General features: G+C 41.3%; 1 protein-coding gene across 2 annotated transcripts in view; it reads right to left on the bottom strand.

Annotated features, from left to right (window-relative positions):
* Positions 1-4,022, bottom strand: part of osgin2 (oxidative stress induced growth inhibitor family member 2) — a 34,212-nt gene extending 30,190 nt beyond the window's left edge. Inside the window, exons 1-2 of one of the 2 annotated variants that reach the window (XM_048529503.2) lie at positions 3,826-4,022; positions 2,037-2,123 (exon numbers count right to left, since the gene is read on the bottom strand). The gene's annotated coding sequence lies outside the window, so the exon portion shown is untranslated. The remainder of the gene's footprint in view (positions 1-2,036; positions 2,124-3,825) is intronic. The other variant, XM_048529504.2, reaches the window with a different exon arrangement.
* Positions 4,023-24,267: the final 20,245 nt, after the last annotated feature.

Raw genomic sequence — 24,267 nt, 5'->3', positions numbered from 1 at the left:
ACCAATTTTGCTGATGACTCAAAAGGCAGTAGGCAAGTAAGTTGCAAAGAGGATAGAAGGAGGCCCAAAATTTATCCATAGCTTAAGTGAGTGAGAAAAGGTGTGGTAAATTGCATACAATTGAGAAATTGTGAACTTTTTTGATAACAACAATTAGAAAAAAGCATTTATCTGAATGATGAGCGATCACAAAACTCAGATGCAGAGGGATCTGTATGTCTTCATGCAAAAATTGCACAAGGCTAGTGTTGAAGTGCAGCAAACAATGAGGAAAGCTAAGAAAATATTATTATTTATACAAAAATAGGAAAGTTATGCTTCAGTTATACAGGGTGAGATGACATTCAGAGTACAGAATACTGGTCGCCTTATTTACAGGATGTAACTGTATTATAGACAGTTTTAGATAAGTCTACTAATGTAATACCTGTAGTGGGGGCAGTGGGGTTTGGGGTTGTCCTGCAAGGAAAAATTGGGCAGATAAGGTATGTATCCATTAGAGTTCAGAAAATGAGAGATGACTTGACTCAAACATGTAAAATCCTGAAGGATCTTCACAGATCAGATGTGGAGAAGACGTTTCACCTCATGGTAGAGTGTGGAACTAGGGAATCTGTCTTCAAAAATCAATAGTCAACCGGTCAGTTGGCTCTTGGAAGTTAAGGTGGGCCCTGATCCTCAAGAATTGGGACAGTCTCCAGGCTATGGCAGCAGCTGGAGTATGGGCAGTGATGAGGCAGCTCTGGCAGATGCGACATTCCGGGTCCAGTTTGTGGCAGGGGGGCCCGTTTCCTCCTTGGTGTTGTGTCCTCAGGGAATGGTTTGGCAGCTGCCGGAGTGTGGCAGTGTCCAGTAGCTACTTAATAAATCAAGAAGCAGTGCATGGAACAAAAAGTGAAATTTGTCTGAATTTTGTATGATTTACTGCTGTTTATAATTTACGTAAATAAAATGGCACCGGCTTATGTTGATTTATACACATTTTACTGTATTTTCGTAAATACGTGTCACAATAAATTACTATTACAATTAAAATTGTGTTGAAGTAGAATCTTCTCTCACACAGTGTCAAGAGTCCTTCAAACTCCATTCCCGAGAAGCTGTTGAAAGCTGAGTTGGCAAAAATAGACAGATCCTTATTGAACAAGTGGGTGTAAGGTCATCAACCATAAGCCAGAATGTAGGTTTGAGGTTACAATTGGATCAGCAATAACCTTATTGAATGGCCTATTCCTGCTCCTCGCTCATATACAAATTTGTATGTCTGCAGTCGTCTTGATTTTAGATTTCTAATATTCTCTCAGTCCTCTTTTTACTCAGAATTCAACCACGTCAGGTTGAATTTTCAATATGTGCTGGCAACAGGCATGGGCCTCATCAATAATTAAAAGCTTCCAAATCATATATGAGTTGTTAAACCATGATCGTTGTACTGGAAAATGAAGGTAATGTGATGCTGTACGAAAGAAATTTAGGTGGTTCTTCATATATTGGCCAACCTTCTTCCATCCATCATCACCAAAAATAATAGGTCATTAATCTTGTTGTCTATATCGTAACAATGTGCTGTAAACAAAAATTAAGCATGTCAAGGATACAGGGGGGTTTCATCAACTGACTGAAAAGCCAGCAAGAGACCCCCATTGTCTCCCTAAGGCTAAGGCAATCTGGCATTGGCAAGGACATCAGCAGACCTTTGCCTAGAATTAAGACATCAGTGACTGACGTCCTGTCTGCCTCAGCACCAAGGAGGAGGGAGGCCATAGGCTTTGCCAGCAGAACTCTGTTATGGAGGACCAAAATGTGAGGTAAGGAAAAGGAGTGGATGTGGGGTTAGAATTCAAGGAGAAAGAGGAGCACAAGTGTTAGAGGCAAGGTCAGCGGTGATTCTCAGTGAGATCTCTCTTTCCTGGGTCCGGTTTCTCAACTGAGCACTGATTTCCTGTTATCAATTGGTATTAATGGAACTCACCATGCTGAAGTTAATTTCAGTGGAGGCAGAAAGCCACCATGGTTTTGGTACGCCATCAACTCACCTAAATAAGAAGCCTTCTTAGTTCCAAGGTCAGCATCTCTGGGAGAACAGGATCGCACTGGTGTGTATGGAATTCTTTGAGGTGTTTCTGAGAGAAATATATTGCTTTATAAATCTAAGTTTTCAATGAAGAAAGACTTTTCTCAGAACCATTAAGCTGAAGCTCAAGTATTTGAAACATCTCATTTCCAAGATTATTGCAGCTATTACTGGGCTGTTGAGTGTGATTGGACACTCAATGTTACAATGCTGCATAAGTAAACATTGTTCCCATTGATCAGAAATGGTATGAGATCTAAACAATGGCTAATATCTGTGGATATATATAATGAACTTCATGGCAGCTGTGTGTTCACACAGTGCTGAACTCACATAGAGGACAATTAACTCACATAAAAACATTTAATACACTCTGGCAGTCAGTTATTTTTATGCAAGCCTAAATCTACATTGTTGGTCATTTCAAGCTCATATTCTGCACCAGCAATAATCCTTTTTCAATCACGCTTCCATGTGCTCAGCAATTCTTTTATCTGTGCTATCAACTGTCTTGTATAATACTGTGACACCAATAGAAATATTGTTCTGGGGCTCCCACTTTACTGATTTAGTTTACTTTCTTGCTGGAACTTTAAATAGAATTAAGTGGTGATGAAGAACTTGAGCAATATCTCATTCTGATCTGCTGAAATCATAATGTGAATTTGAAGTGATGCAGAATTTTTAAATTCTAGCATCAAGGTGGTCTGTGCCCGAGTTGACCCTTTAATAACTGAGGCAATGTAACTATATATGGGTGCTTTTGTCATTACTAAAAGAATTGAAAAAAAACTGAGACACAGTACCTACAGTAGATATTTTGACTGCATTATTCTAGCAATTACTGCTAAACTGCTGAATTACCGTCTAGAAATCATTATACCAAAAATACAGCAGACCAAGTAATTTGCCATCTTGGCTTTTGGGCTCGGAAATCACACCCATTGTTGATTGAGACTTTTCAGCAATATTAAGCATCACAATGTCTGTGAGGCAATCTTGGTAATAGCTTCACGACCAGTCAGAGGCTATTTTTCCAAATTGGGAGGCACTGGATGAAAAGTAATTAAAGTTCAAGTTAGAAACGGGTGCATTTAAAAATGTGAAAGTGCAGCATAGGAGAAAGGAGGAAATTAAAATAGGAGGGTAAGTAAAGGGTCTGCATTTTATTACATTTTAAAACCTGGTAGTATTTATTTTAGTATGTGTGTGTCTGCAGTAAAACCTTCATAAACCTTCACCGAAAAAGTCATAAAATTACGCAGGCTGTTCGTACAAAAAAAAGACTTGATGCACAAACTTGTAAAATCTGAAAGTAAAACTCGGTGAGGCAGGTCATGCAATATTTTGACATAAACATCACGTTATGGAGCGAACCCGCTAGGGTTGGTGTGGGGTGTTTGCTCTACGACCTCACACTGCAGCGATCACCTGCTTATTACAAGTGGGGTCATGGTCGTGTCCTGATTCGGGGGCGGGGGGGACGTACGGAGGTGCCAGATTTAGGGGATCTCTCTCTCGCCTTTGTCTGTCTATGGCACTGCATGTCGAAGAAACCAATTAATCCGCCTATCTTTTAGCATGGACTAAAGCAAATTTAAATGACTTTACTAAAAAATAAACTTTCTAAAACCTGCATTAATATATAATGCCGAAGCAAGTATCATGCAAAATAATCCACTGATTAGTATTGTTTTGCAAAACAGCAGCAGCTTGAGCATGAAGAAAATGAGAAGTTTGATTCAACTGACCCGATTGATTGGATTTCTTCAACTGTCGGTGAAAGAAGTTCAGGACCGTACGCTGCTCCAGTCCTTGCGCCAGGTATAGAGACGCCTGACCGGGGATCCTGCAGTCAGGAGGACTGTAGTGCGCACTCTCTTTCTAACCGGCAGGCTCATGCCAGCACGGTTTGTATGTGAAGAAACCCGAAGCATTTCTTTCGTGTTTCCTGCTTACTGTGTCAGTGCAGCACGGCGGGAGGCGGAGTCCTGGTTGTAATTTTTCGCTGATCCACTATTTATAATAATCGAACCCAAGTCAGGAAACTTATTTGGCGCAAGTGTTCGAGATGGAAGAAATGCTGAAGCACATTTGCTTTCTAGTCTACCGGAGTGTTGGTTGTAGGCCAGGGCACCGTTCTCTGCGAGGTAAACTGAAGCGAGCATTTGGTTATTTTGAACCCTCCTTCAGGAATTTATACTTTTGAGTTAAGGGAAGTATCCCTCTCCACAATGTGTAAAACCATAGCAACTTGCATTCACACAGCACCTATGTAATAAAAAATGCTCCAAGGCACTTCACACAGAGACATGACTAAAGAAAATTTGACAGCTACAGAAGGACGTGTTAAGACAGATGTTGGAAAAAAAAACTTTGTCAATGTGGTAGTGTAACAGAACCTCAGACGGCAGGCTGAGATGATGAAGGAGCATGACAACCAGGGGAACTCGAGTAGTTTTCAAGGACATTTACCTTTAAATGGGAATGGCTGGGAAAGACAATTGGAGCAGCGAACATAGAGTCATACAGCACAGAAACAGACCCTTCATTCCAACCAGTCTATACCAACTATAATCCCAAACTAAACTAGTCCTACCTGCCTATGCTTCGCCCACATCCGTCTAAACATCTCTTATTCTAATGTCTTCTAAATGTTGTAACTGCACCTGCATACATATTGTCACTGAAAAAAGAAACTTTTTTTGGGAAAAGGCTAATGGGAAGAAAGAACAGAGAGGCAAAGGATTCCTTGACCCAAATGCAAAAAATGCTTCTTTATTTAATGTTAATATCCCTTCATATTTATTATGACCTGATATCAGCTGCTTTGTGAATCACTGCTTCAGAATGTTTGGGCTTTCTGTGTGTGCAGATCTCACATTACTCTCAATGTGTAGTCAGCAGGATTCCACAGCACAGGCATTAGGTTATGCTGGATGAGGCTGAAAGGCACCTGGCTGAGATGGCGCGGATGGTAATGGCAGTGTTTCTCAGAATGGGACTTTTGGAGGTTCAGGAGTTGGCAGAGGAAATTGGACCTTTAGGCCAAACCCAAGCAGATGCTGTCAATGTGCATTCTATTAACGCTACAGAAGAAGGAAGCGGTCTCCTTTTCGGATATTTTTCTTGCTGATAAGAAGGAAGTTGAACAGATTTGGGACCAGACCGAAAACACCAACTAATTTCGTGATCGGGAACTGGATTGAGGACAGCTAGTTATGCCACACAGTGGCTTCAACATCGGTAAGCATGTGGCATTTCTGAGGAAGATTCATGCAGGAAAATTCTGTTGGGAGATATTTGGAAGAGATATAGGTGTTCAAGAATTCCACATTGGATCATTGAGGGACTGACCAGGTTTGTTTTTAGATCAGCTATAGCCTGTCACATCTACAGCAGAGGTTTTATGAGTAGGGGAAAGGGGAGACCTGGTTTCTGTATCCTTGGAACTGATAAATTTGCTTCATCACATCCTCTTATATCCCTCTTCCAACTATCAACCAAGGAAAGATAAATGAAGGACCACCTAGCAGAAGAGGTGAAGAATAGGAATGCCCAGATGAAGTTGAGGTGACATAATAGTAATACAACTCAGTTATCTTTCTTTGAAGCTGGGATTGTATCATCAACATCACGAGGAAAGATTAGATTCCTAAGGCCAGGGAAGAGGTGACCAACAGGAAGGTGACTGCTGGCACAGCTAAGCATGTAAATCTCAGGCTAAAGAGGCAGACAAAACCTGCTGTCACCACCACTCAGGCATTTCTGAAGGCTATACAAGTTGGTAAATGGTTTGGCTAATAGGTCCTGATGTTAGCTCCGAATCCAAAACCTCTAAACCAAAGTTAAATGGTTACCACAATATGGCAAAACCTCTGGACTTAAAAGAAGTCTTTAAAATAATGATAGGGTGGATGCTGATGTGATGCTTCTTGTAAAGAAGACATTACTGGAAGTCATTAGATATAGTCACGAAGAATCTAATAGGAAATTCAGAAGAAACGTCTCTCCCTAAAGGATAGTGAGAATGCAGAACTCACTATCATATGGAGTGTTTTTGTTTTCCTTTATAGTTTCTTGGGATGTGAGTGGTGCAGGCTAGGAGAACACGTTGCCCATTACTAATAGCTCTTGATAAGGTGGTGAACATCTTGAACCACTGCGATCCACATGGTTCAGTTACACAAACAATGCCTTGAGGGAGAGAGCTTCAGGATGTTGACCCAGGGATAGTGAAGAAATGATGATGAAGTCACAAGTCAGCTAGAACGCTTGGAGGGTAAATCGAAGGATGTAGTGTTGCCATGCATTTTCTGTCCTTGTTCATCTAGACCATGGGTCTGGTAACTGCTTTTGAACAAGCCCTTGTGAATTATTGGACTGTATCATGTTTGTGTACACAGCTCTCTCATTATATGTCAGCAGTGGAGAGTATGAATGGTTACTTACCTACTTTGTCCTGAATGATGTCGAGTTTCTTGAGTGTTGTTGGAGTTGCACTCGTGCCGGTAAGTAGAGAGTATTCCATTACACTCCTGAATTCTGCCTTGTAGATGATGGCCATGCTTTGGAGAGTTAGAAAACAATTTACTCCCCACAAAATCTCAGCCTTTGACCTATACTTGTTAACACTATTTATTTGGCTGGTCCAGTCCAGTTCAATTTCTGATAAATAATGTAGCTGAAGATATCGATGGTGGGGGATTCAGCAATGGCGATACCATAGGATGTAAAGGTAAGGTGGTTTCGTTCTTTTTCTTGGATGTGCTCACAGTGTGAACATTCACAGTGCCAATGTTACTTGTTAGTTATTAACAATAGGCTGAATGTTCCTCAGGTCTTGCTTCATATAGACACAGATTGCTTCACTATCTGAGGAGTCATGAATGGTGCTTAAGCTGCAGTGATGGAAACAAATAGCATGAACGCATTTAAATATAAAAATACTTAAGAGAGAGGGAATAGAGGTTACAATGATAGATTTAGATAAGAAACAATGAGAGAAGGCTTGAGGGGAGCATAAATGTCGGGATGAACTAGTTGGTCCTAATAGCTTGTTTCCAAGCCATATAAGCTATGCATAAATATAATTCTACATAATCTACTCAGTCACACTACTATCAGTTTAAGTTGTGTTAAAGCCTGCTTGGGGCTGAGACAAATTTGATTCACTGAACCATATGGCCATACATGTCGTAGAGTATATGTTGGTGGTGAGGGAAAGAATTTCTCTTAGTGTGACTCTTTGTCATGAATGTGTTATTCACTCAAGTGGTCTGATCCTTACCAAGCTCAGCAAAGACCCTGGCATCTTCACGTAGACACGGAGGGTCTTGTAATGTCCTCACTTACCTGCTGAAAGTCCTCATCTCAACAAAAACATTAAGCATAATACAGTTGACCTGCTTTTTAAGGAAATTCATGAAGATCATTCTCCAGCTTTTCTGGTGCTGTAGTAATATTGCCTTCACCCTGATAGATTCTACATTGTTTGAGAAAATCTTACCTACAGTCCCTAATGCCCCGTGTTGGGAAAGTTTGAAAGGGTGATCATAAATCTTGGATCACTGCAACTCTGTCTAAAATGCAAAAGCTAAGCAAAAGTGTTTGTGCATTTGTGTGCATGTTTGTGTATGTGAGCAGTGAACAACACCATCCTCCACTTAACAGTAGTGTAGTTGGACAATATAACCAGCGTACTACATCAGCATCACAATTAAATCAACACAAGGCTTTGTTGACTGGTGCCAATATAAGCATCATAAGTATGTGATAATTTAATTAGTGTAATGCTGCCAGTGTGACATACTCCAATTTACTTGGTGCATCTGGTTGGATTAAAGTGAGACTAAAGCCCTTTCTTCAATTCAGGCCTGTACAGCCTCATTTTATACTTTCTTGGGGTTTTTAAGTTTATGAAACAATGAACAAATGAAACTTTGTTCTATAACTTGGTAATCACTTGCAAGTGCAAGGCTTAAGCTTTGAAAGTTGTCTAGATCTCACTTTGAAATATCGATACATGCAGAGCTGTTAATAGCCTCAATGGTTTGAGTGAATTTGAACATTACCTTCCCATGATGCAAATATCAAGAGCTGTGACAACTGTTATTGTCTTAATGTACAAATCTTACAAGTGGTTAGCAAAAATAGAATACAGACATATTACATGTCTTATCCCAATTATCTTTTCACTGATAAGCTTGAAAAATACCTTTATTTCAACATTCAGATGGGACTCAAAGATGTATATTGTTGAGTTGGCCAATGAATATTCAAGTAGCTCTTCCAATTAAAAAAAGGTTCAGTCTTACTGTTTGCTCAGGTTGCATTAAATATCACTGCTAACCCAGACCATAAGACGATAACCTATAATAAATGAGCTCAAAATTCTAGTAGTGGAACTGAAAAACTATAAAAACTTCATGAACTTATTGAAGTGGAAAAAGGCAATCTCATTATGATAGCAAAGTAATATCAACTTGAAATGTAGGACTGTAGAGAGGAGGTGAAGTAGGAAGGGGAGCCAGCTCATCCTTCCTTATCCATTTAGGGGTATCCTTGCATGGAATCATAACAACTTGGAGATCATCGCCAGAAATATGCTGGAGGAAGATGCTTATATCATTGTCTGCAACTGCAAATTGTAGTCTCAGTTGTTAAAACAAACTTTAGTGAGATTTTCAAATGAACTTAATCAAGTGATTGCTGTTGGTGGGTGCCATGACAGGGATGAAGATTGTGATTTTCAGAGGCTGATCTTTCTAAGTGGATAATGAAGCCAGTTATAACTTAAACACTTATAAAAGCTTTCCAAAAAAAGACCTCTTGGAGAAAAGAAAGGTAGTATTATTAACATGAGATAATGTGAACTGCAGATGCTGGAGAATCCAAGATAATGAAGTGTGAAGCTGGATGAACACAGCAGGCCAAGCAGCATCTCAGGAGCACAAAAGCTGACGTTTCAGGCCTAGACCCTTCATCAGAGAGGGGGATGGGGTGAGGGTTCTGGAATAAATAGGGAGAGGGGGGGAGGCGGACCGAAGATGGAGAGAAAGGAAGGTAGGTGGAGAGGAGAGTATAGGTGGGGAGGTAGGGAGGGGATAAGTCAGTCCAGGGAAGACGGACAGGTCAAGGAGGTTGGATGAGGTTAGTAGGTAGGAAATGGAGGTGCGGCTTGGGGTGGGAGGAAGGGATGGGCCTCCTGCAGTACCACAATGATGCCACCCGAAGGTTACAGGAACAGCAACTCATATTCCACTTGGGAACCCTGCAGCCCAATGGTATCAATGTGGACTTCACCAGCTTCAAAATCTCCCCTTCCCCCACCGCATCCCAAAACCAGCCCAGTTCACCCTTCCCCCCACTGCATCACACAACCAGCCCAGCTCTTCCCCTCCCCGCACTGCATCCCAAAACCAGCCCAGCCTGTCTCTGCCTCCCTAACCTGTTCTTCCTCTCACCCATCCCTTCCTCCCACCCCAAGCCGCACCTCCATTTCCTACCTACTAACCTCATCCCACCTCCTTGACCTGTCCGTCTTCCCTGGACTGACTTATCCCCTCCCTACCTCCCCACCTCTACTCTCCTCTCCACTTACCTTCCTTTCTCTCCATCTTCGGTCCGCCTCCCCCCTCTCCCTATTTATTCCAGAACCCTCACCCCATCCCCCTCTCTGATGAAGGGTCTAGGCCCGAAATGTCAGCTTTTGTGCTCCTGAGATGCTGTTTGGCCTGCTGTGTTCATCCAGCTTCACACTTTATTATCTAGTTTTATTAACATGTCGTCTGAAGAAGGCAGAAAATGTGAATCCATTCTGTCCAGACATTATTAGCATCTACAAGCATTTGCTACAGTTACAGGTATTGGCCCAGTAGCCAGGATGCAGAAAACAAGCAAGACATGTGGGAATTGCAGTCTGTTATACCAACCACAAAGCTGTCAGGTGTTCTGAAACAAAAACAGATTGACAGATATGACTCGTCAGATCTGGCAGCATCTGTGGAGAGAAATCAGAATTAACATTTCGGGTCAAACGGTCCTTCCTCAGAACCCTTCTGATGCCAGACTTGCTGAGCTTTTCCAGCAATTAAAATTTTTGTTTCTAATTTACATTTTTTTTTATTGTGTTCTGATATCTTTGATCGTCGTGGATGCAAGTGGGCCCAATGCAAGAACTCTGACTCCAAACTTACATACAAGAACTACATTGTGATGTAATCAAACACAAAGTATGTGCATCATGTTGATAGCCACAACAGGGAGTGCGCTAGAGACCTGCATCAACACAAGTACATACATGAGGTTAGCAACAACCCTGACTAGAGTGAAGGTTCAGAGTGAAAGAACATTCAACCAGATGATAAGCCGATTTTCCACATTGTGAATGTGAATCATTGTGTGCATCAAGTCAAACAGTTAATAGACTTTGGCACGATTAATCTCAAAAGCCCAAAGGAAATTGCAAACATGTACTCAACAAAAGTTGACAGAAGACTTAGCACAAAATCCTGAAAGATGTACACCTGAACCTTTGGAAGTCAATTATACAACATAAAACCGCAAAAATCAGAAATCACACAACACCAGGTTATAGTCTAACAGGTTTATTTAAAATCACAGGCTTTCAGAGCACTGTTCCTTCGTCAGGTGAACTGGAGGGAAGCACACAGGCACAGACCTTTTATGCAGACAGATAATGGCAAGATGATTCCAGGTGATTAAGTGTAATGAACAGATAGTGTGAGGGGATTAAAAACCAAAAGAACTGCAGATGCTGTAAATCAGGAACAAAAACAGAAGTTTCTTGTAAAGCTCAGCAGGTATGGCAGCATCTATGAAGTAAAAAATCAGAGTTAACATTTCGGGTCCAGTGACCCTTCCTCAGAACTGAGGAACTGTCACAGGACCGGAAACATTAACTCTGATTTTTTTTTCAGTGTGCGTGGAGTGTCGACAAGCTGAATAACAAGATTTTGCAGGCGATCAGAAATGTTAAATGGTGCGAGTAAAGTGTCAACAGCAAATAGCAAGTGAAAGGATGACCTACGATCTGATTAATAATTATAAAAAATCAAAAATAGAATGGTGATAAAGACAAACCAAATGACTGGAATAACGTGATAGGTGTAAGAGTTGCATAATGAGGGTCTAACCAAAGTAACAAGCAATCCAATACTGTACAAACTAATTAAGGTAGAGAGATCAAAACAGGTTATCAAGGTGATGGTGAAAGAACATAACAGTAAGGAGGATATCTACATCCCTAAGTATCCTATATATCACAAACAGCAGAGGCCCCAGTACAAATCCCTGTGGAACACCACTAGTCATGGACCTCCAACCAGAAAAACACCTTTTCACCACTACCCTCTGCCTTCTGAATCAAGTCAATTCTGAATCCAAGTGGCCAATCACCATGGATTTCATGCATCTTAATCTTCCGGATGAGCCTGCCATGAGGGACGTTGTTGACAGCCTTACCAAAATTCATGTAGAAAACATCTGCCCTCATCGATCACCTTCTTACTTCCTGGAAAAATTCTGTCAAGTTAGTAAGACATGACTTGCCCCACACAAAGCCATGCTGAATTTCCCTGATTAGGCCATGCTTTTCCAAATGTAGGTAAATCCTATCCACAAAAATTCTTTCCAATAGCTTACCATCACCGATATGAGACTTACTGGTCTATAGTTTCCTGGATTATCCCTATTTTCCTCATTGAGCATAGGAGCAACATTAGCCACTTGCTAATCCTTCAGGACCTTTCCAGTGACTAGCGAGGATACAAAGATTTCAGTCAAGGTCTTAGCAATCTCCTCACTCAATAACTTGGAGTAGATCCCATCCAGCCCTGGGGACTTATCCACCTTAATGCTCTTCAACACCACTTCTTTTTTGATCTCAATACTCGCATGATCCACACTAATCTCACTTGGCTTTCTTTTTGTCCCCACCCATTCAAGTTATGGGAACTGCCCCAAACAGACAAAATTGATGATGTAAGACAAAGATTCTTCAAGACAAAGAAAACCTGCAGGGCATGTATCAGAATTTTTAAAATTCCTGGCACCTTAAGGACCAACATTTCCCAACAAAGCATTGTTGTTGGTTAACAAGTCTGAATAATAACCTAGATGAAACCACATTACCAGTGCAGTCCAATAAAAGCATGTTGGAATGAGAAAGCATATTGTAATTTTAGATACAGTCATCTATAACTACGAGTTGTAATGCGAGCAGTGAAAATAATCTGTTTGAGATTTCCAGTAATCTAAATCCTCATTACAGAATTTGTGTATTTCACAATAACAAGGCGTACAGCATCAGTTCAATACTGAGGTGCTGTCCTACCATTCAGGATCCTTGCTACTGAAGTCGCTCTGTGCCACCTGAAACTAACAGTCAATTCACCAGCATCTCAAGAATACTGAACATGGAAATCAGAGCAGGTACCTGGAAAATGCAACTTGCTGCTTGCTCCAAAAGATCTTCATGTTTGATGCTGGGCACACTCTGTGAGCACCAGCCACATGCACCTGATATCTACCAGCATTGGCATACAATATGTGCCAGTTTCTAAGAACCCTCATGGAACATCACTGATCCATTTCCGGGGCGATTATACATCTCTAGACTGTTTACTTGCTCTCTTTGTGCTCACTCACTCTGACCCTACATGAATGATCACAGAATATCTGCCTTGCCATTTGTGATTTGATCGCTCTGCCATAAATACAAGGCTCACAGTTTTGCTGTATTGCTATGCCAAGTTAGAAAGCTTGCCGTGGTTGTCTGCAGATCTCAATCAAGCCAAGGAACATGGGCTTCACTTAGGAAGTAAGACAAACACAAGAAATAACACATAAGAAAGAAAGACATTTATATATAGAGGTTACTATTTGTTCTGGCACTGAAGAAAAACTCAATGGTGATAATTTTCAACATAAATATCTGAGTGGGTAGTTGGCATTGCTAGCTCCCTTGGGTCCCCACCTTGGCCAGCAAGCCAAGGGCAGCCTCCAATATCAGTCCAGGAGCAAGGAGATAGTCAGTTAACCATTCAGGACAGTCAGAGCCAGGATTCTCTCCTCATAAGGGGCAAGAAGCTGAACATCAGGGTACGTCTTGAATCTTTCTGCCCTATTGTGGGTTGTTTTCCTCCTGGAATAAGAGAGGAACAGATATGCAGGGAGATGAATGTGGGAGGCACAGCTGTTACAATTCAACCATGCAACAGAATATAATTGTTTTCCTGGATGAGTGCAGCTCCAATAACAAAAAGTAACAATTTATTTATTCAACCCGAACAGTGAAAAAATTAACAGAACCACTAACAATTCCACCTTAACTACTAACTATTACCTAACTAAAAAAATGCTACTGGTATGCTGTTCCAATAAATGCAAGTCTCATTTATATGAACCAAAGTAATAACAAAAATAAATTAAAACTTTGACTGTCAAAAATACGGCCAGGTTAAGTCTTCTGGAATATTCTTTGCCTTTTCTGCTGATTCTTCTGTCAGGAATGACCTCTCTGTGAATTCTTCTGTCAGGAATCTTAGCTAGCAGAGCCAGGATAACTTCATGAATAGATGGTGCTTTCTCAGGGAGCTTCGAGATTTCAGACGGCAGCTCACTCTCACACTGACTTTCAAAAATCCTCTTCTTATATCACCCCTGCCCCCGCCGATGACCTGTCAATTTCCTTGTAATAGATTGGTCTAAGGTTGTCAAAACCATCAGATTTAAATTTTTTAGCTTTCAATCTCTAAGTGATTGGTTTAAATTAATTGGCTGATCTTCAAGCTGTTTGCCAAAACATCAAAAAAATCCTGAGGTTTCAATCACACAGCCAATTGATACATGTTTAAGTTTCAGAACTGACTTTACATCTTCAACTATTTAAATCTACAATCTTAGAAAAACACATCACCTGTTAAAGGACTACTTACTCTGCCCCCACCTCCTGTCATTTTTGCACACAAATCCTAACTTCCAGCCTCCCAATTCAAAAGTACTGTACACAACTTCACAACAGTAGAGACCCACACCGAGGACCATAGCAGCGTAGGAAAAGATGAGTAAATAGCAGACACACTCCCATGTCACAAAATTAACTGTTGTTTTCAGGTGAGTTTCTAAATATCTAAAGATTTTCAATATGTCAATAAGATTGGGTACTGAGGTGGGTGTGGAGTCAGACTGAAGGGAGGTGTCAACAGGGTAGCTTGGGGGTAGATGTTCAGTTGGGAGGAGAGTTGGATCAGTTTTGAAGGTCTGGTTGAGAGCTGGGCCTGTGGGAATGATTAGGAAACTCATTCGTGGTGCCTGCATTGAATTATGCTGGTGAGTCACTGTATTAGATCAGCTATTAGACATTGTAACGTTTCCAGGGTCCTGGAGACTGCTCCAAGCTGTAGAACCAGGCCTTCAGCAGCCCTGCAATCATCTACACTACTGTGACCCAGCTAACAACATGAGTTCCAACCTGATGAAGGTGTCACATCAGCAGAGTGACCTCAATATAACATCAAAAAGGGAGTACATGTTGTACTCTGACCATCTTTTCAACCCTGACCCATCAATCATTCTACTTGCCATTGCATTCATTAGTCATAGTTACACAATAGATAATGTTATCTTTGCCCATTATCATCCTTGGAAGTTCCACAAAATTTTGGCACTTTTTCCCAGAATTCACCTCCTTTCAGGTTATTCCATCTAACTCCTGTTTTGCTGTGATGAGAATGTTCTTTTGGCTAGCATGATGCAATCTGCCTTTCACCAACATTTGACACATGAGCGTGCTCACATTGCGTAGGTGCAAAGAACTATTTCCAAGTTGTAATATAACAGGTGTTTACAATCACCTGCTTCATGTGTTTGCCCCTTCAGTGTCCTATCCTTCAGCAGACGTTGATCCCATACTTGCACCCATGTGCTCCTGGACATTTTTTAGTTGCATTTCACATCTGGAGAGCAGCAAGTGACAGTAGGGGACACAGCCACCTATGGACACTGTCAGAATTGGGTTCTGCCTGGTTGTCAGACAGGTTGCACCTTTCTCCACATCCCCCCGCCCCCAACCCAAGAGTCTTCATCTTCCATTTTATTTTAAATAATCGCAACAACCTGTCTCTACTCACACGGAGGAGATCCACCACATTGAAGTTCACCTTCAACTGTCCTCCCTCCCACTGAACCCTGACATTACACCTTGATGCTGCCCACACTGCTCCTTGGAGGTCACAGCAGTGGCTACAGACAACACGTTCTCCAGCAGCATCCTGGTGTAAGACACACGATGTTGTGAGAGAATACCGACTACACGCCCTTCAATGTAAAAATGGAAAGAACTGCAGATGCTATAAATCAGAAGCAAAAACAGAAATTGCTGGAAAAGCTCAGCAGTTCTGGCAGTGTCTGTGAAGCAAAATCAGAGTTAGGCATTTCTCCACAATTCTGTGAGTCTCTTCCAGACACACACACACACACACACCTGTCCTTGCCCACACCTTTGGCAGATGTCTCTGCTTTCCTCTCTCTACCTTGACTCCCCCACCTTTTGACAGCAATCCCCCCGCTAAACCTATAGCACCCTTCAACTCCCTGTGCAGGCTCTTTAACCGAGGCATACACACCAAGGACACTACGCTCTCCAGATCTCTGACAAACTTGAAGGAGTATGGCTGACCAGACCCCAACTGCTATCCCTGTAGTCCCCCAATTCACAATACATCATTCCTCTGAGTGCTGTTGCTGCTGGCCCCACAAGACTGTTGCCAACTGAGCTGGAGCATGACAGATCCCCCAGTCAATGTCCCAAGTGAAAGGTGGATTGTGGCCAAGCCTCCTGCCTGTTGGCAAAGGAGCTGCTAATTGGGGTGAATTGGGTCCAATTGTAAATTGTCAAAAGTATAACAGCCACCATTTTCCATTGGAAAATGTACTTCTTTTAGATCCAAAGAAGTCATATAGGACTCAAAACATTAACTCTTTCTCTGCACAGAACTGCTGAGTTTCTTCAGCAGACTGTGTGTTTGTTTGATATTTCCAATATTTACTGTATTCTGTTGTTATTTTAGCAGGTGGCCAATGTCTATGGATGAGGTGTGTATCCCCTGAAGTGCTGTTGGCTTGTATGTAGCACAGAGGTCCTTCAAAGCAAGGGTGGTGAGCTGAATCCACCAGGTACCCATACTGATTTCTATGTCAAATTCTCTCGACATCTAGAGCCAAAAATCTGAAGATGCTGGAATCCAAGGTAGACAAACAGGAGGCTGGAAGAACACAGCATGGCAGGCAGTAAATGGAGGAAACGTTTCAGGGATTACCCTTCTTTGGGATTAAGAAGGGTCCTGAGGAAGGTTAATACCCAGAACGTTGACTTCTCCATTTCCTCCAGATGCTGTGTTGACATCCAGCTTGTTTACATCTGGGAAGATAGAATGCTGGTATTAATGAGGCAAGTTGGGCCATTAGCAAGGCATTTAAAAAGCACTAACCCTTCATAATTGGCCACTGCTTGTGAAAAGCAGAAAAGGTGGAATGGAGTGTGATCTGCTGGACTTCTTATCTGAAGCTGTTCTAAATCTTGTCATACCCTATGTAACACAGACTCCTGTAAGGGTTCATCCAATAATTTAGTTGAGTACCGTAACCCTGCAAATCTGCATCTCAACTGTAAGTATGGTAGTGGATCTATGGCAGTTGTTCTGTGGGAACAAGGGAAGGTCCTACAATTTTCATGCCTCTAACAGATCAAGGAGAATATTCATTGCTGCTGCATTGCTAAAGATGCTGACAATCTTGCAAACTGAAGATTTTTAGAATAGAATAGCATATAGAACAGAATATCCTTCATTGTCATGTATACTATAGTACGGAAGTACAAAGATGCAGCGAAGTTTTTACAAAGGCTGCCTCTAGTGGGCTGCCTCTTAGGTACAAGTACGTAGGTACAAATCTTGGATAAAAAGGAAGAATAAATGGAAAAATAGTACCATTACTTACAGTGGCTAAAAACATAAGTTGCAAGTAAGGCAGATATAACAAGTTGACATAACAGTCTGGTAAAGACATCCAGATCAATATTACATTACAGCAGCAGTGCAGCAGCTCGGCGGGCACATGGTCTGACTGCCTGTGCCAAACCTAAAGACCAACAACAGCCCCAGTCTGCTCCAAGCATTCACTCCACTCTGCCAGACACCCAGCTAGACCAAGGTGAGTTGCTACTGGACTCGCTATTCTTCTGGTGGATCTCCAGGACTTGACTCCCCCCTCGTACTGCACCAGGACTCACTTCCCCCTCGTGCTTCTCTGGAACTCACTTCCCCCTCACACTGCTCCGGGACTCACTTCCCCCTCATGCTGCCTCAGGACTCACTTCCCCTTGTGCTGCTCTGGGACTCACTTCCCCCTCGCGCTGCTCTGGGACTCACTTCCCCTCAAGCTGCTCCGGGACTCACTTCCCTTCAAGCTGCTCCGGGACTCACTTCCCCCTCATGCTGCTCCAGGACTCACTTCCCCTCATGCTGCTCTGGGACTCACTTCCCCCTCACGCTGCTCTGTGACACACATCCTCTCGTGCTGCTCCAGGGTCTACTTCCCTGATCGCTGCTCTGGGACTGCTAAATTGAGAGAATATAAAACAAAAGAAAGAAAAAGAACAAGGGGAGCAGAGAGGAGCATCTTACTCTGCAGCTATCTTGCCAGGAGGAAAGAGGGAGAGCAGCCCTCGCCTGAAAACATGGTGCACCTTTCTGCACGATGAAAACATTGTTAATTATGGGTAAACCTTCAAGATTTTGATTTTTCTGAACAGTAACCCACTGCCACTAGTTTTGTGAACTACTCTCAATCTGATTGAGCACACTTCTGCTGGATTCAGAGAGACCCATTGAAGGCTGGGGGTGCCCAGTATATAAATGCCTGTCTCCATCTCCACCTTCCCTTATATTGATGGTCTTGACTTTGAACCTGAAGGGGCATCGCTAGGAGACTATTAATAGGTCAGGACTGGAAGATTTGGCTCACAGCATATCTCCCAATCTTCCAATCATGGTTAGTGTACCAGAGCAGCTACATTTCTATGGGCCATAAAATTAGACAGACTGGTACTCAAAGAGTTTTGGTCAACACAAAAATTAGAAGTGGGACAAGACTACTTGGTCCTTCAATGTTGTGCAATTTGATAAGATCATGGCTGATCTGATTATGATTATCTGATTGTCGCCATAATCTTTGACTCCCCTCTCAATCAAAAATCAATCTAACCAAACTTTATGTTGATTCTTCCATATTGCGTAAGTTTACTTGAGATTGAGATTTGATTTTAAACATGTTGTGACTTACTATCTATGTACTATCTGACTCCTTCCTCTACAACTCCATCTCCCAATAGGAAATAATTAACTTACTCTGAATAGACTTCGTTCCATTTACTAACTGAAACATTCGACTCAGGCTAAAACAAAATCTTTACGCTGTACTTCCATCAGACACTTTTTGAATTTTGTACAGATATGAAATTGTTATTGTGTTTAATTTTCCTTCATCAAAAGTTTTAAATGTGAATTTTCCTTCCTATTCTGTCAGTAGATAGTTCATAAACACATTCAAAACAAAACAGCAGCATACAGCATTTCAAGGTTCTTTGGGATGGGCAATATTTACAGTTTTAAGTTTTCAAAGTCAAATGTTTCCCATAAACAAAAGCACACATTTTTAAAATACAGCCTTGTCACGCAGATAACTGAGTACTTATTTATTTTCTTCGATGGTGAGTGGTTCCAGCACAGAGGTACTGAAGGCCTTGACTTGCGTGTAGGAGTACAGTTCTAAACAACGGTACCCAGGAGACTGAAAACTAATCCGGTAATGATGCAAGAAAACAGCACAACTGCAGGCAACAATTATCATCATAAAAAAAATATACTTCAAGGCAGAAGAGTAACATGGCCACTGGGAACCCCATGGATTGCTTTGAGAATACTGACTGCTCTATGGAGCTCTTGTCTGATGAGCACATCGTTGGAGTTTTACTAAGCTTAACATGTATTATGTGCCAAAGTGTGTTGAGCAACCTCAAGATCAGCGCCTAGTTTGAACAGGCGTCACTATCACATGCAGAATCGTTGCTTGGAAGCACTGTATTATTCTCATAAAGTTAAATGAAGCAACAAAACCCTACAGAATTATTTTTGTTTTGGTAGAGGCTTATCTAGATTGTAACTGAGAGACTGGTTTTCAGCTAAAAGTATACTCTCCTGTACACGCCAGCTAAATAGGTTATTATTCTGCAAAATCTAAAACCTGGAGTCAAGGTGCAACCCAGTGGTTTTAGCACGGTGGTGTAAATAAATTATTATTTGCTCCTTGGACAATTCAGAGTTGCCTTCCTTGCACAGCTGAATTACAAAACAACAGTATCACTGAATTTACCAACATTTTTCAAATGCCGCTCCTTTAACTGCGCATCAACAGTGTGAAAATGTAATGAGAAAGGGAAGTTATTGGTAAAGGCAAGGGCTCATTTGACAAGTTGTGTTTTCTTTTAAATATACAGACTAACATCCCAGTAGAGCCTTATCTTGGAGGCTCAGTGGTCAGCACTGCTGCTTCACAGCACTAGGGACCTGGTTTCAATTCCGGAATTAAGTGACTGTCTCTAGAGTTTGCACATTCTCCTAATGTTTGTGTGGGTTTCCTCCTTCCACGGTCCAATCATAAACAGGTTCGGTGGATCGGCTTCTTCAATTCACCACAATGTCCAGCAAAGTGCTGGCCAGGTGCATTAGCCGTGGGAAGCACAGAAATGGGGGTAGGATGTGGTTCTAGGTGAGATGGTTTTCAGAGGGTTATTATGGAATTAATGGGATGAATGGCCTGTTTCCCCAGTGTAGGGATTCTATGAATACTGTTTCAACAGGCCTCTGCTTTTTGACAATTGTTTGATGCAACATGCAGAAGAAATTATTTTCTTTCCAGATTTAAAAATGTCCAGTTTTAACTTTTACTGAGCTCTTGAGCACCCAAGAAGCTAGCGGGGCAACATAATAATCTTGTGAAGTTTCACTTACGATGCTAAGTATAGAGACTGGTCAAAACCAGGAGGGACTTTCCAATGGGGTTAGAGTGACTTTCCCCATTCCAATCATATTCTTATAAGCTCATTACATTTTCAAGCATGATGAAATGCCAAATTTTAGTGGCCTGCAGGGAGGAAATGCTGCTCCCACAACCCAAACCTCTAACACCCATCCCCAACTGGGGCCTTCTGGACCTCAACTCTCAGGCACCGGGGGGCACTTCAACGGCACTCAACCCTGTAACCAGGACCATCAGTGAATCTTAACTTATCATCCCCATTTATCCCCGAAGAAGCTGGAGACTGGCCAGAGGTCAGCCCCATACTTCAGCAACGAGGTTCTCCTACAGGCCATCAGGAGAGAAAGGATTGCAGTTTCTGAGAGATGGCAATTACTGAGCAACCTGGGTCACCAACACAACACGGTCAGTGCCATTGGCGACCAGAGGTCAGATTGGATACAGCGCTGCAAAAATGAAATGATCTCTAGTAAAAACCCAAAGAACTACAGATGCCATAAAGCAGAAACAAAAGCAGAAATGCTGGAAAAACCCAGCAGGTCAGGCAGCATCTGTGGAGTGAGATCAGAGTTAATGTTTAAGGTCCAGTGACCCTTCCTCAGAACTCTGTAGCGGAGGGAAGTCCAAAACTAGAGGGAATAGGCTTAAGGTGAGAGGGGAAAGATTTGAAAGAGATCCCAGGTGCAATTTTTTCACACTGCGGGTGGTGTATATATGAGAATGAACTGCCAGAGGGAGTGTTGGAGGTGAGTATAATTGCAAACTTTAAAAGATATTTAGATAAGTACATGAATAGGAAAGGTTTAGAGGGATATAGGCCAACTGCAGGCAAATGGGACTAGTTCCGTTTGGAACATCAGGTTGGCATGGATAGTTTGGGCCAAAGGGACTGTTTCCTTGCTATATGGCTCTATGATTGGAAAACTGTCAATGTGAGACCTCTGTTCAAAAAGCGAGAGAGACAAGAAGTGGATAGATCTAGGCCAGTGAGCCTGATACTTAATGTTGGAGAAGTGGTGGAATTAATTATTAATGAAGCAATGTCTGAACATTTGGAAAATCATAATCTAATCAAACAGAGTCAGAATGGTTTCATGCAAGGGAAATTTATCGCACTAATTTATCAGAGCTTGTTTTTAAGGAAGTCTCAACCAGCGTTGACAGAGGGGAACCCATAGATGTGTTGTATTTGGAGAAGGAACTTGCCAAGGTACTTGCCAAAAAGTTATTACAAGACCCCACAGTGTTGGAGGTAGGATAATTGCAAGAATAGAGAATTCATTCATGGGCAGGATATAGTGAGTAGGGAAAAGGAGTTCTTTTTCAGGTTGGTGACCCATGATCAGTTGTGATCCACAGGGATCTGCGCTGAGATCACACCTGTTTACAATGTGACTTGGAAGAAGGAAGCAAATGTACTGTAGTCAAATTTTCAGACAAGACAAAAATATGTGAAGCGGCTAATTGCAAGAGTGATACGAACAGTTTACAGAGAAATATTGATAGATTATGTAAGTTGTCAAAATATCGCAAAGGAGCATAATGTGAGAAAATGTGAAGCTGTTCATTTTGGAAGGGAGAACAAATGAATAGCATTATTTAAATGGGGGAAAAAACTGCAGAAAGCAGCAGTAAAAGGGTACTTGAGGTTACTTTTGCACAAAACACAGAAAGCTAGCACACAGATGCAGCAAGTAATCAGGAAGGCTAATGCAATGTTAGCCCTTAGACTTTAGTTCAAAGGGGTTGAATTATAAGAGTCAAGAAGTCTTACTGTACAACATGCTTGTCAGACCACATCTGGAGTGAACAGTTTTGGTCCCGTTATTTAAAAAAAGATACAATTTTCATTTCAAGCAATTCAGAGAAAGTTCACACTTGGATGCTCCCTGAAACAGAGGAGTTGTCTTTTGAGGAAAAGTTCAACAGATTGGGTTTCTACTCGCTGGAGTTTATAAGAATGAGCAGTCACCTCAGTGATTGTTAAGAGGCTTGACAGAGTAAATGTTGAGAAAATGTTTCCCCTCAAGGCGAGTCTAGGACCAGAGTGCATAGTCTCAGAATTAGGGGGTGCCAATTTAAGACTGAGATAGGAGAAATTTCTTCTCTAAGGAGATTTCTTCTCTCTTTGAGAATCTTTGGAATTCCTTGCCACAGAGAAATGTTGGGGCGTAGCTCCTGTGTATATTTAAGGCTGAGATAGATAGATTTCTGAACAGTAGGGGAATCAAAGGTTACAGAGAAAGGGCAGCAAAGTGGACTTGAGGAATGTCAGATTGACTATGATCCTTTTGAAAGACAGAATAAGTTCAAGGGGCCAAGCGACCTATTCCTGTTCCTATTTCTTATCGTCTTATGAACATCAAAAGCCTTCATCACTAACACCGTAAGTGTTTAAATATTAGAACGCTGACCATGTATGATTGTGCATTTTCATGAGTTGCTGCACATTGAGAGCTTTCAGCCTGAACACTGTAAATGTTTGTGCAATTTAATGATCTCTGTATGAGTAAGCCATGTAATGGGTTGATGGCTTCCCCGCTGGAGTTTGCAAGGAGTTGAGTTCTCATATAGCCAAGTTTGTGAACATACATGCTTCCTGTTTTTAAGTTGCACCCATGACTTGACTTGAGCATTAATGTGTATTTGTGATATGCAAAATGCCCTGAACTGCTAGAAGATGAGCTGCTAACTTCATTTTGGCTAACTCAGCAAATTTTAACGTCTATATTCTGTAGCTTTCATATTGTGAGGTAGGATTTGAATCTAAAAGTAGGGGCACAAGCACTCTGCTATAAGATCCCTTGAAAGTAAGTCAATTATTCGTTATAATATGACTACTGAGATTGATCAATTTTGTTAATCAAATGTAATTAAACATGGGGAGTTAGATAACAGCTTAGTCAGAATAGTGATGCAAGCTGCATAGGATAGATGATCTATTTCTGTTCCACTGTGTCCAACATCAGTAGGAAAACATTACAGAAGCAACATGGCAAAATATTCCCAACAAAATAGATATTTTGATTTATAAAAATTCTTTGAGCTCACTTCTTTGTTGAGCAGTGATTTAAATGTAAAATCAGACTAGATATGAGTGCAGTTGAGTTTAGTTTAAGGTTATTTATTCAACATAAATGGCCTGGAGTTTCTGGGGATTAATGTTTGATTTTAGCACATTTCTGTGATCAACCAGCAAGAAAAATGATAAAGACACATAGTTTATTTTCATCTCTTTGAGCTTATTCCATTGTTAGATTGAAAAGTACTGGCGATGAGAGAAAGCTGTTTGATTGAAAGTCAATGCCATCCAATCAAATAATGAAAAGTCTGCTTCCTTTTCAAATGGTGTGGGGCTTTCCCACTAGGTTGGTGTGCCAGACAGTAGTAATGGTAGGAGCAATGGGCCTTGGCTTGTTGGAACTTGGAGGTCACATTGTAAACCTCGAGGAACACAATCAACCTTAGAGAATGGGAACCAAAGAGAAGAGAGGACTTAACACTCATTACTTGCTCTAATAACTTTTTGTCAAAACACCAATTCCATCAAAAATGACTGCACTAAAGAGCTGTTTTTATCATCGTACTTCTAACATCCTAGTTGAATCAAAATACTCAATGCCATTAAATGCTGAAAGGTTAATTTGCCATGAAAAACTAACGGCGATTTAATAATCCAGAGGGATCTAATGGAGACAGATTCAGCAGTATTAAACAAATAAACCAAATGATCAATAAGACAGGCTAACGCTACAATTATTCTATTAGTTAAATAACATCATTGTTGATGCTTCACTAGGTTCTGTCAAGTCAATGCCTGTAGTTCACATCATGATGTGAGAGTATTTTTTGTGAGTAAATTAAACAGAGGAAGTTTATTTAAATGAAAGCATAACTTTATCTTTTGCAAAACAGTAATTTTCCCATATGGGATGATTCATAATCAGTGATGTAGTTGTCCAATTTCTGTCCATTTAAGTTATTACATGAAGAGGTCTCTAGCAATTAAACTAAGTAAATGTGCCATTGATTGAGCTTAAAAATCAAAAGTAAACCTGATTTTTATTCAGGTT

Source organism: Stegostoma tigrinum, chromosome 5, assembly GCF_030684315.1.
Source record: "Stegostoma tigrinum isolate sSteTig4 chromosome 5, sSteTig4.hap1, whole genome shotgun sequence".
NCBI lineage: Eukaryota > Metazoa > Chordata > Chondrichthyes > Orectolobiformes > Stegostomatidae > Stegostoma > Stegostoma tigrinum.
Note: the sequence above shows the minus strand (reverse complement) of the source record. Positions and strands in the feature narration are given on the sequence as shown.